Source organism: Berghia stephanieae, chromosome 9 (assembly GCF_034508935.2).
Source record: "Berghia stephanieae isolate SIO BIC M18660-M18661 chromosome 9, UCSD_Bste_1.3, whole genome shotgun sequence".
NCBI classification, from domain to species: Eukaryota; Metazoa; Mollusca; class Gastropoda; order Nudibranchia; family Aeolidiidae; genus Berghia; species Berghia stephanieae.
The window spans coordinates 961,619-974,550 of NC_088368.1; the positions used below are offsets into that span (position 1 = coordinate 961,619).

The 12,932-nt window shown below is 37.7% G+C and overlaps 1 protein-coding gene across 1 annotated transcript in view; it reads right to left on the reverse strand.

Moving 5' to 3' along the window:
- The window catches only part of LOC144979110 (C-type lectin lectoxin-Thr1-like), a 6,423-nt gene extending 3,871 nt beyond the window's left edge, over positions 1-2,552 (reverse strand). The window contains exons 1-2 of the mRNA XM_078925709.1: positions 2,499-2,552; positions 1,369-1,441 (exon numbers count right to left, since the gene is read on the reverse strand). The gene's annotated coding sequence lies outside the window, so the exon portion shown is untranslated. The remainder of the gene's footprint in view (positions 1-1,368; positions 1,442-2,498) is intronic.
- Between the last annotated feature and the right edge of the window lie 10,380 nt (positions 2,553-12,932).

Here is a 12,932-nt window from a genome sequence, read left to right on the forward strand (position 1 = left end):
TTCATCACTTCCTTTTTAATCCCTATCATTTTATAAAACATTTTTTTTTCTAACTTTCCGTGTAATAATAAGGCCATAGAAAATCACATCATGTATAAGTAGAGAGAGGGAATCTGATCATGTGAGGAATCAAACCTGGTATATTGACGTGTAGTGTGAGTCAAATCAAAGACACCCGTTATAGGCATTCCTCATAAAGATTTAACGTTAAATGTTTCACACCTTTATTATCATAACCCTCTCATAATGGGGAAATCCCGATTTTACTCAATTTCATAGGAGCAAAGAACTGTAAAGTGTCTTATAATTCTTTGAAATAAATACGTAGAAGTGCGACAAATGTTTACCCCGCCACATCCGGTTTTGTCAAATAAAAATAGGATTTTGACGTGTAAGGATATCTAGATCTACATAACACTGTGATTTGTCCTCAGATCAAGTCAGTTATTTGGAATAACCCGATGGTGTAAAAAGGTACAAATTTTGAAGAGAAATATCATAGATAAAGTCAGTAGTGAAATATCATTGATAAAGTCATAAGTGAAATATCATTGATAAAGTCATAAGTGAAATATCATTGATAAAGTCATAAGTGAAATATCATTGATAAAGTCATAAGTGAAATATCATAGATAAAGTCAGTAGTGAAATATCATAGATAAAGTCAGTAGTGAAATATCATTGATAAAGTCAGTAGTAAAATATCATAGATAAAGTCATAAGAGGAATATCATAGATAAAGTCATCAGAGGAATATGACAGATAAAGCATTAGAGGAATATCATGAAATATCCTTAAAATCTTGCAACTGAAATTTCAAATTCGTTCCTTGGTCACGCAGTGGCTTTGGGATTTTGTACAAAATTCCATACGTGAGAGCTCGGAACTACTAAAGTGTTTTATCCCTGGGGAAAAAACTTAGAGGCGCCTCTATTTCTAACCTCTCCACAAACTGCAAGGGGAATGAGAGATGAATAATATGACAATGGAACTCAATCGTCTCTCGTGTTCAATGTTTGTGTTTTGTGAAGCGGGAGAGAAAATGCATGACCCTTTTGAAGAATATAAACATCAAATCGTCCAACCATCTGGTAAGCTCAATGGTATCAAGGTACCTCGTCTGATTGGTAATCGAGAGGTCTGAAGGTTTATCCCTAGTGGAGGCACGCTGATATTATGGGATGGTTTTATCTTATAGTCTTTTTTTGAATTTCTGCATTGTCTGCCACTGTTTCATGAAATCCCTGCATCAGATGACAGTGCTGTTTCTGATGAAACAGCTTTACGTGGTTCCAAATTTATCGACGTTAAACTACAGTAGCCTTTGCATAAGAACTCAATGCCGTGAAATGTAAAAGTGTTACTTACCGTACGTCACCGTACAAAACACAGAGGTGAGAAGAATGAATATCAGTGAATATCCCATGTTGTCTATTTGAGTCTGTAACAAAATATTGGTGAAGTGTGAGATTTGTGTATGAATGAGTTCATGTATTTTGGGGGAAAAGAGAGAGAGTTTGCAAGACGAAAAGAGTAAGCGATGTACACGGAATTTGACATTTGTCATTTGCTAGAGATAGATAGAGAGATGGGAAGGAATGTGGAAATGAATGTTGTCAATTTTACACATATTTATACCTGTGAAAATTATTTTCCTTAAACCTCCAATTTTAATGCACTCTTTAAAAAAACCTCTGATTAAAACATCTTATTAAAACTTCTGATTAAAACCTCTGATTAAAACCTCTGATGAAAAACTCTGATCAAAACCTCTGATCAAAACCTCTGATCAAAACCTCTGATTAAAACCGTTATCAAATCGTGTACGAATAGTAGGTTTAATTATATTAGAATTACTAAAGAAAAATGTCATATTTTTAGGCTTTCAAGTTTTCTCATTTTAGTTTTTTAAAAGTATTTTAATAGTATATTGTATAAAATCCTCAAGTTCAAATCATAACATCAAACCTTGAATCTATCAAGATCCACTAAATGTGCTCAAAGCACTTTACAAGGAGTCCCTGTTCAACAGCAACATTAACATTCAGAACGGGACATGACGCCTGTTAGGCGATATTACAATTTTCGGACAAAGACAACGCTGTAACGGCCAGGTACTCATTTTACACATGAGTACGGTGAGAGAATGTGAGTAAAGAGCCTTTTCCAAGGACTCAACTATGCACCGAGCACGAGGCTCGAACCCAGGACCTTCCGATCCGAAAGCGAGTGTCATACCACAAGACCACATAGCCGCACACTTTGATGTTTTGAAAGATAATACTTTACGTAAATAAATCTGTTTGAAATTGAATATAAATCCTACGCATGTATGATTGGTTAGAATGCCAAAACATTTTGTCTTGTATCAAGTTGGAATATTACTTTAGCCTATAATTTCTATAGTTAAAAATGCAGCTGTAATAGCCTTTGTTCAGTCTCTATTTTTGGTTATGTTACGTAAAAGTCAAAACAAGAATGCTTAGAGTTTGACTTACCTGATGACGTTCAGTTGAATTTCAACACAGGTTTCGTCCCAACCAGAAAGATGTACAGAATGGTAGAATCATATCCCTTTTATAGAATGGGAAATATTTAATAAAAATCCTTAAAACTAATAATGGATTTGTAAATCGTTGAGTGTGAGTACTTAATTGATAAAGCTGTCTCATTTACATTGATGGCTTCAATCGACTCATTACAATATTAAAACGGTTGTGTTTATTTGTTTCCGTGTTGTAAATATGACAGTACGTATGTCAACAGTATTTTCATGGACGCTTATTAGGATCATCATCATCATCATCATCATCATCATCATCATCATCATCATCATCATCATCATCATCATCATCACCTTCATCACTACAATCATTTTTATTGATTCCGTTGAATTGATATGTGTACATACAAAACACACACACACACACACACACACACACATATATATATATATATATATATATATATATATATATATATATATATATATATATATATATTATATATATATCGACGTTCTATGGTATTTGAGACAAGTTGTTAGAAGACAATCTGTGAAGCAACACATTTATTATATCGACGTTCTATCGTATTTGAGACAAGTTGTTAGAAGACAATCTGTGAAGCAACACATTTATTACATAGACGTTCTGTGGTATTTGAGACAAGTTGTCAGAAGACAATCTGTGAAGCAACACATTTATTACATCGACGTTCTCTGGTATTTGAGACAAGTTGTTAGAAGACAATCTGTGAAGCAACACATTTATTATATCGACGTTCTATCGTATATGAGACAAGTTGTTAGAAGACAATCTGTGAAGCAACACATTTATTACATCGACGTTCTGTGGTATTTGAGACAAGTTGTTAGAAGACAGTCTGTGAAGCAACACATTTATTACATCGACGTTCTATGGTATTTGAGACAAGTTGTCAGAAGACAGTCTGTGAAGCAACACATTTATTACATCGACGTTCTGTGGTATTTGAGACAAGTTGTTAGAAGACAGTCTGTGAAGCAACACATTTATTACATCGACGTTCTATGGTATTTGAGACAAATTGTTAGAAGACAATCTGTGAAGCAACACATTTATTACATCGACGTTCTGTGGTATTTGAGACAAGTTGTTAGAAGACAATCTGTGAAGCAACACATTTATTACATTGACGTTCTGTGGTATTTGAGACAAGTTGTTAGAAGACAATCTGTGAAGCAACACATTTATTACATCGACGTTCTGTGGTATTTGAGACAAGTTGTTAGAAGACAGTCTGTGAAGCAACACATTTATTACATCGACGTTCTGTGGTATTTGAGACAAGTTGTTAGAAGACAGTCTGTGAAGCAACACATTTATTACATCGACGTTCTATGGGTGGTATTTGAGACAAGTTGTTAGAAGACAATCTGTGAAGCAACACATTTATTACATCGACGTTATATGGTATTTGAGACAAGTTGTTAGAAGACAGTCTGTGAAGCAACACATTTATTACATTGACGTTCTGTGGTATTTGAGACAAGTTGTTAGAAGACAATCTGTGAAGCAACACATTTATTACATCGACGTTCTATGGGTGGTATTTGAGACAAGTTGTTAGAAGACAATCTGTGAAGCAACACATTTATTACATCGACGTTCTGTGGTATTTGAGACAAGTTGTTAGAAGACATCTGTGAAGCAACACATTTATTACATCAACGTTACTGTGGTATTTGAGACAAGTTGTTAGAAGACAGTCTGTGAAGCAACACATTTATTACATCGACGTTCTATGTGGTATTTGAGACAAGTTGTTAGAAGACAATCTGTGAAGCAACACATTATTACATCGACGTTCTTGGTATTGAGACAGTTGTTAGAAGACAATTGTGAAGCACACTTTATTACATCGAGTTTATGGTTTTGAGACAAGTTGTTAGAAGACAGTCTGTGAAGCAACACATTTATTACATCGACGTTCTGTGGTATTTGAGACAAGTTGTTAGAAGACAATCTGTGAAGCAACACATTTATTACATTGACGTTCTGTGGTTTTGAGACAAGTTGTTAGAAGACAATCTGTGAAGCAACACATTTATTACATCGACGTTCTGTGGTATTTGAGACAAGTTGTTAGAAGACAGTCTGTGAAGCAACACATTTATTACATTGACGTTCTGTGGTATTTGAGACAAGTTGTTTGAAGACAATCTGTGAAGCAACACATTTATTACATCGACGTTCTGTGGTATTTGAGACAAGTTGTTAGAAGACAATCTGTGAAGCAACACATTTATTACATGACGTTCTGTGGTATTTGAGACAAGTTGTTAGAAGACAATCTGTGAAGCAACACATTTATTACATTGACGTTCTGTGGTATTTGAGACAAGTCGTTAGAAGACAATCTGTGAAGCAACACATTTATTACATCGACGTTCTATGGGTGGTATTTGAGACAAGTTGTTAGAAGACAATCTGTGAAGCAACACATTTATTACATCGACGTTCTATGGTATTTGAGACAAGTTGTTAGAAGACAATCTGTGAAGCAACACATTTATTACATCGACGTTCTAGTGGTGTATTTGAGACAAGTTGTTAGAAGACAATCTGTGAAGCAACACATTTATTACATCGACGTTCATATGGTATTTGAGACAAGTTGTTAGAAGACATCTGTGAAGCAACACATTTATTACATCGACGTTCTGTGGTATTTGAGACAAGTTGTTAGAAGACAATCTGTGAAGCAACACATTATTCATCGACGTTTTGGTATTTGAGACAAGTTGTAGAAGACAGTCTGTGAAGCAACACATTATTCATCGACGTCTGTGGTATTTGAGACAAGTTGTTAGAAGACAATCTGTGAAGCAACACATTTATTACATTCGACGTTTGTGGTATTTGAGACAAGTTGTTAGAAGACAATCTGTGAAGCAACACATTTATTACATGACGTTCTGTGGTATTTGAGACAAGTTGTTAGAAGACAGTCTGTGAAGCAACACATTTATTACATTGACGTTCTGTGGTATTTGAGACAAGTTGTTAGAAGACAGTCTGTGAAGAAACACATTTATTACATTGACGTTCTTGTATTTGAGACAGTTTTTGAGACAATCTGTGAAGCAACACATTTATTACATCGACGTTCTGTGGTATTTGAGACAAGTTGTTTGAAGACAACGCCCCTTCACATTCAACATTAGCCGTTTAGCAATTTATGGCCTCAAAGAAAATGAAGACTATTGATCGTCTTCTTATTCTCTGATCTTGCATCATGTGGGTTTTTTTTTTCCTTTGGCTCTACACTTGAAAGGACACTAAAAGGACAGTGGTTTAATAGCGTTGTTGATGGTTAGAGAGAATCCCAGAGGCTGCTGGACATGGTAGCCGTTAGAGAATCGCGGGGGGGGGGGCGTTGTGTTCTCTTCTGGTTTGTTAGAATTGGTGTGTCAAATCACAAGACTTATTACTTTGAAGGCTTAAATTTTTAAATGGTCTACTCACTGAGTAATGTTCATGTAGTAAGAATTGTCTTTTCATTGAGTGATTTCCGTGTATTGAGAACCGGCCGGATACTTATTATTACCCTCTCTTTAACAACTACAGGAAAATCATCACATTTATGGGACAGCGTGGCTCAGCGGTGCGTCTTTGCTCTGTACACGAAAGGTAACGAGTTCGATCACCCGCCACTCTGTGTGGCCTTGAGCAAGTCACCTCGCCCAAGCTCACTTTGCGGCGCTGCACTGCGGCTGACGCCTGGGTTATTCCAGCCTTCCCTTAGAATAGACCCTAAAGACAAATTTCCCCATGGAGATGAATAAAGGGAATTTTATTTTATTTATTCTTTATATATATATATATATATATATATATATATATATATATATATATATATATATATATATATATATATATATATATATATAACCAGCAATTTTCTCATTCAGATATATTCGGTACATCTCACAATTTGAAGAATATGATTAACACAAGAAATAAACAATTTTTCACAAAACTAAGTCCATCTAACTGTCTCCCTCTCATCAAAAGACTCCAGACAAGGACTATTTGGAAAATATGGGCTCATTCCAGAACAACGACACAAAACAACACAGAAAGGACAAATAAAAACACACCGAGGGAGATACAAGTCATAGCAAAACTGTTGTCTGACGAAGAATCGGCAGTTTCTTTACTCCAAGAAAAATTATCTCTCATGTTGTTTAGGTGAGCGAATAAAATTGGCAAGGGGAGAGGGGAGGCGGTGGGGGGTCTCAAAATCTTGATTAACAGACTTTTGAAAACTCTCAAAGATAGGGCTAGAACTCGGGACAAATAGTTGACAACAGAATACGTTACCCATTTGACCACGATGGTCGTGATTACAATTTTTGTAATAAACGTTATTCTTTCAATTTAAACATAAAATTACTGAAGTTATTTCCTACTAAAGTGATGTGACGTTTATGGTTGTCTAAATAAACAGACACAGTAAAATGAATACCAAAAATCCACTACAGCCCATAAACCATAATAGATTGCCAGTTATAATGACGACCACCAATGTCCAATAAAGTTAATGGTTTGGGTTCAAGGCAGGTTAGCACTGCGACAGCTTTTCAATGGAGTACTTATAGGGAATGAGATTAACGGAAGAGTAGCGTCCCTTGATTGGACATCACCCATAGTCTGTGACGTCACCGGCGGAAAAGTTATTAGAGTGAGAACGTCATGTTGGTTGTGCGCATGCGTCTCTCGTCCTCTCACTCAATCCTGTCACTATCAATCAAACGATAAAAGTTTGAGGTTACACATAGTTTTGTGTGTTGGTACGTTGCATCCGGTTGGAGGATGTTGTGAGTATTTTGGCTAATCGTAGAGCATCAATAGATTAAAACCTTTAAAGGTTACACATACCTTGGGTCCTGACTTGACACTGCAAACTCATGGCTCTCCGAACCTTCTGTCTCGATAACATCTTTATAGTCTCGGATACTTCAATGCTTTTTTGTTGTTTTTACGGCGCTAGCAACACATTAAGGTCATATCAGCGCCAGTTTATTTTTAAACAAGAAGAAAATGGGATAGCAAAAAGTTCTAGAATTACAATTAAAGCACCCGAAAAAGGTAAGACAATGGGGAATTGATTCAAATAGGAAACACATGTAGATTCCAAGAGCACTCTATCCAGTACTTTGTTTGAGATCACCTAAAAGTCTCATCCAGACACAAGCACAGATCCCCACGCAGAACAAAAAACTCAAATGTTTACAAATCATATATTATATGTAAACAAAACATAATACAGTGCACAACAGAGAGATGATTTAAAAGGAAAAAAATAAATATCATCTCCCAAAACTGACAATACATTTGACGGTTTCCCTACCAGCTAGTGTATCCGGCCAGGGCCAGAAGAAAACCAAGTAATCTCATTCCAAGACAAAGACAGAAAGCAAGATGGAAAACAGTTATAAGGGGGAATATAATATACAGTAAGTACCTCCCTGCCCACTATGGGAGGTCAGGAACCCCACCCAGATATAGGGGGATGGAATACACAGTAAGTACCTCCCGGCCCACTATGGGAGGTCATGAACCCCACCCAGATATAGGGGGATAGAAGACACAGTATGTACCTCCCGGCCCACTATGGGAGGTCAGGAACCCCACCCAGATATAGGGGGATGGAATACACAGTAAGACCTCCCTGCCCACTATGAGAGGTCAGGAACCCCACCCAGATATAGGGGGATAGAAGACACAGTATGTACCTCCCGGCCCACTATGGGAGGTCAGGAACCCCACCCAGATATAGGGGGATAGAAGACACAGTATGTACCTCCCGGCCCACTATGAGAGGTCAGGAACCCCACCCAGATATAGGGGGATAGAAGACACAGTATGTACCTCCCGGCCCACTATGGGAGGTCAGGAACCCCACCCAGATATAGGGGGATAGAAGACACAGTATGTACCTCCCTGCCCACTATGAGAGGTCAGGAACCCCACCCAGATATAGGGGGATGGAATACACAGTAAATACATCCCGGCCCACTATGGGAGGTCAGGAACCCCACCCAGATATAGGGGGATGGAATACACAGTAAATACATCCCGGCCCACTATGGGAGGTCAGGAACCCCACCCAGATAGTCTCTTATACATTGATGCTATGCGTTTAGTTGAAAAACTCATAACATCATCCAGCCGACTATAGCGTACCAACACACAAAACAATGTACGAGGGCTCTTTCATAATTAACCGAAAAATGCCTGTAAAATCCGCATTTTTTATGCTATCAACAAAATTCTTGCACGTGTTCATACCTTGACTCGTCCTTCATTTCTCTATGTAACAGCCAAGTCTGTCGACACACTTCTGCCAACGCCGCACCATGGAATAGATACCCTCTCGGAAGAAATTTCCGTCAAGGTTTTGTAGCCATTTCCGCATATGGTCAACAAGCTCTTCAATGACATCAAAGTGCTTTCCTGCCAGCTCACGTTTCAGTGGCCCAAAGAGGTGATAATCAGATGGTGCGAGGTCTGGACTGTGTGGTGGGTGTGGCAAAATCTCCCATCCATATTTCTCTAGCCAACCTTGCGTCACTCCTGCTGTGTGGGGTGTAGCGTTGTCGTGTTGCAAAATGACCCCGTTGGTCAACTGCCCTGGGCGCTTTCTGCGAATGGCCTCCCTAAGCTTGTCAAGAGTTTGGCAGTACTTTGCAGCATTGATTGTTTCTCCAGGTTGTAAGGTTTCGAACAGAATAACACCACAACTGTCCCAGAAAACAGTTCCCATTATTTTCTTTGCTGACCGCATGACTTTGAATTTCTTCGCGACAGGTGAGGATGGATGTTTCCATGTCATCGAATCTTGCTTTGTTTCTGGGGTGCAATGGTGCAACCAAGTCTCATCACCGGTGACTATGCTGTCAAGAAAAGTCACATCGTACCCTAGAAAGTCTCCGCCGGCGTTGGCAGTATGCTCGTGAACCCTGCGTGAGCTCTTGCTTCTTCTCAAAAGTCCCCTGCAGAAGTCCAATCTTTGTTCTTTATGATTGTCTGTCAATTGCTTAGGAACCCATCTTGCGCTGACTTTTCTTTAGCCAAGTTCATCAAATACAATTCTATGGGCAGAAGTTTCCGAAATTTCAAGACTGCTTGCGATTTCATGAAGTTTCAACCTCCTGTCTTGACGAATAAGCTCATCAACTCGCTTCACATTGTCTTCTGACGTCGCAGTTATCGAACGCCCTCTCCCTTCCCTGTCTGTCAAGTCGGAATGGCCGGCTTCAAACAAATTACACCAGTGATAGACTTGTGTACGCTTATAACATGCTCACCATATACACTCTGAAGTTTTTTATGAATTTTGGTAGGATTCAGACTTTTGGCGTTCAAAAAAACGTATGACAGCTCTGATTTCCTCCTTTGACCAAGTTTCAAGGTGGGCCGCCATCTTTAAAATCGTCTAGAAATTCATTGTGCAAAATGATGCACTTCATAATTTCTGGGAATATCCGTAAGGAAATAAGGAATATCATGTCGTTTACAGAATTTTAAAATCTCCACTGGTTGCTGAGCAATGGGCATTTTTCGGTTATTTCTGAAAGAGCCCTCGTATATCCTTAAACGCTTACAGACTGATTGACGTAATTTAGTGAGAACTACTCATTAAAATGGCTGGCTAAAAACAATAACAAAGACATGAGAGACACCATTTCGTTCGATCAAGATAGTTTGCGCTTGGCTAAGAAGCTCACAACATTGCCATCCGGAAGTATAATGGACCAACACACAAAACTGTGTGTATCCATGAACGTTTATAGTCGGGTTAATACAGTTCAGTTAGCATTACTCATAAACGCGGATGGCAAAAAACAATAACAAAGAGCTGAGAGACACCATTTCGTTCTATCTATAGTCAGTATCAACAACTCGGTGAATCATCCAAGCCAAGCCACTGTCAAATGGTAGAATACAAATTTATTTAGAAGAAAAAACAATCCACAAAAAATAGCACAACATTAAAAATAACATGATCTGATGACGTGATTGTGTCAAATCTCTACGACTCCTCTCGGGGTCTCAACTCAACCCTCCACGCATCGACTCTGGAAAAAACAACATGAAACGATCCAAACAGTCATCTGGCTATGCAGGAAACCAACGTATTTGGAGTCTAAGGGGATTTGGCTGACGTGTGCATATATATATATATATATATATATATATATATATATATATATATATATATATATATATATATATACAGGTCTGACTCCCACGATTATGGGCCTGTTTTAACATTGTTGTAATGGACAATATTTTGCATCATTCATTTTTTAGATTTCCATTCCAACAATGGGCCCATATTAATGTGGGTTGTCAGACCTGCATAGAAGTGCACGCCGGATATGACTAAAAATATTCTTCTTTCAAAAGGAAAATAAATAAACTATTCCAAAGTTATGCCCCTTTTTGTGGTTTCTTTACGGAGTCCAGTGTGTGTGTGTGTGTGTGTGTGTGTGTGTGTGTGTGTGTGTGTGTGTCATGTAAACCAGAAAAAGGGCGTAAACTTTGAACCGACAAGCATTTGTCTATTTGTAAACACAGAACCATAGACAATTCAACGTCTATCTCCCATTTTAGCGACAGCATCAAGGGAGACGATGGGATTAGCAAAAGAATCATTAGATCACACTATAAGTAGATAAAAAATACACGAGAAAAGATGTCAAGCATATCGGAGGTCAAAGGTCGCTCCAAGAACAATATTATGTAGGTTTGTTTGTTTTTAAGGGTTTTACGGAGATTTCAAAACATTTAGGTCATATCAGCAACAGTAAAACGGAAGAGAATGGGAGTCAAATTCTATAATTACGATTCAAAGAAAAAGAGAAAAGTAAGATAAAGGGAACTGGGAACAAAAAGGGATCAGGTGTAGATTCCAAGAGCACAACATCAATGTACTTAGTTTGAGATCACCGGACACAAGCAAAAGACCCAACAAAGAGGAATACACTCAAATGCTTACATTATACATTCACAATAACACAAATATAATAGATGATTTACAAGGAAAACAATATCATCTCCCAAAACAATAACTATGCATTTGACTGGTTCCCTCCCAGCTAGGACTCCGGCCAGGGCCAGGTCAAAACCAAGTAATCGCATTCCAAGACGAAGACAGAAGTAAACTGGAAAACAGATACAGGTGGATATAAGACTTTGTAAGTGCCTCCCTACCCACTATGGGAGGTCAGGAACCCCAGCCAGTAGAACAACATGTAGGTTTTATCTGGATGGAAACTATGACAGAGTAAAAGTAAGAGTCCTATTAGGACACTACTATAGGATCTCCATCAACAGAGATAGAATCAAATAATTCCATAGGAACCGTAGATAGGTTCAATTAGTGGCAATGATGAAAGACATTATTATCAAATACTATATCGTTGTATTAACATCATCATCATCATCATCATCGTCGTCATCATCATCATCGTCATCATCATCATCATCATCATGACTGTCAAGACAAAACATGATAACCATAGACATAAATCGATTATATAATATGATATATACAGCATTCCATATATAATATAATAAGAGTAGAAACCCCAATGCCAGTAAAATGATAGGGATTAAAAAGGAAGTGATGAAGGTAAGGATTACGATGATAATGGTGAAGATGATGAGTATGAATATGATGGTAAAGATGATGATGATGATGATGATGATGATGATGATGATGATGATGATGACGACGATGATAATATTGATTGTGATGATGATGATGATGACGACTTCGACGATGATATGATGATGATGATGATGATGATACTTAACAATATCATCATTTGCGATTACAATACTTAACAATATCATCATTTGCAATACTCTTCAACAGTTGTAACGTCACTTCCTTCCTAATGACGCATGGTAACTTAGTAACACTGGCTCTAAACTATCGGAACAATGGCGGACGCCCGTATGAAATATTTTTTTTGTTTGTTTGTTGCTTTAGGTCTCTTCCAACACAATTGAGGTTAAATGAGAGACCGCTGAAACAAAAAAAAACAAGCAATCTAACAAAAATAGTACAAATGTAAATCAAAATCATAACCTAAAGATATCATAAGCTAAATTATAAATAACCAAGAACAAACAGGCAGAAGATTTACAGAAAAAAAATATCCCCTGTCAAAAATACAATCACAAACCAAAGAAGCAGGATAGGCTAGTAAAGAGAAGAAGAAACGACATCACTATCGGATCGTACACCCATGCGAACATCATAGGTATATGATTCAAGGGTGATGCTCCCATCCAACCACCCGCTATGAAATATTTCTCCGGCGAGCATAAAAGCGTATCCAGAGGGAGAAAAAAAACATTATAAATGATCGA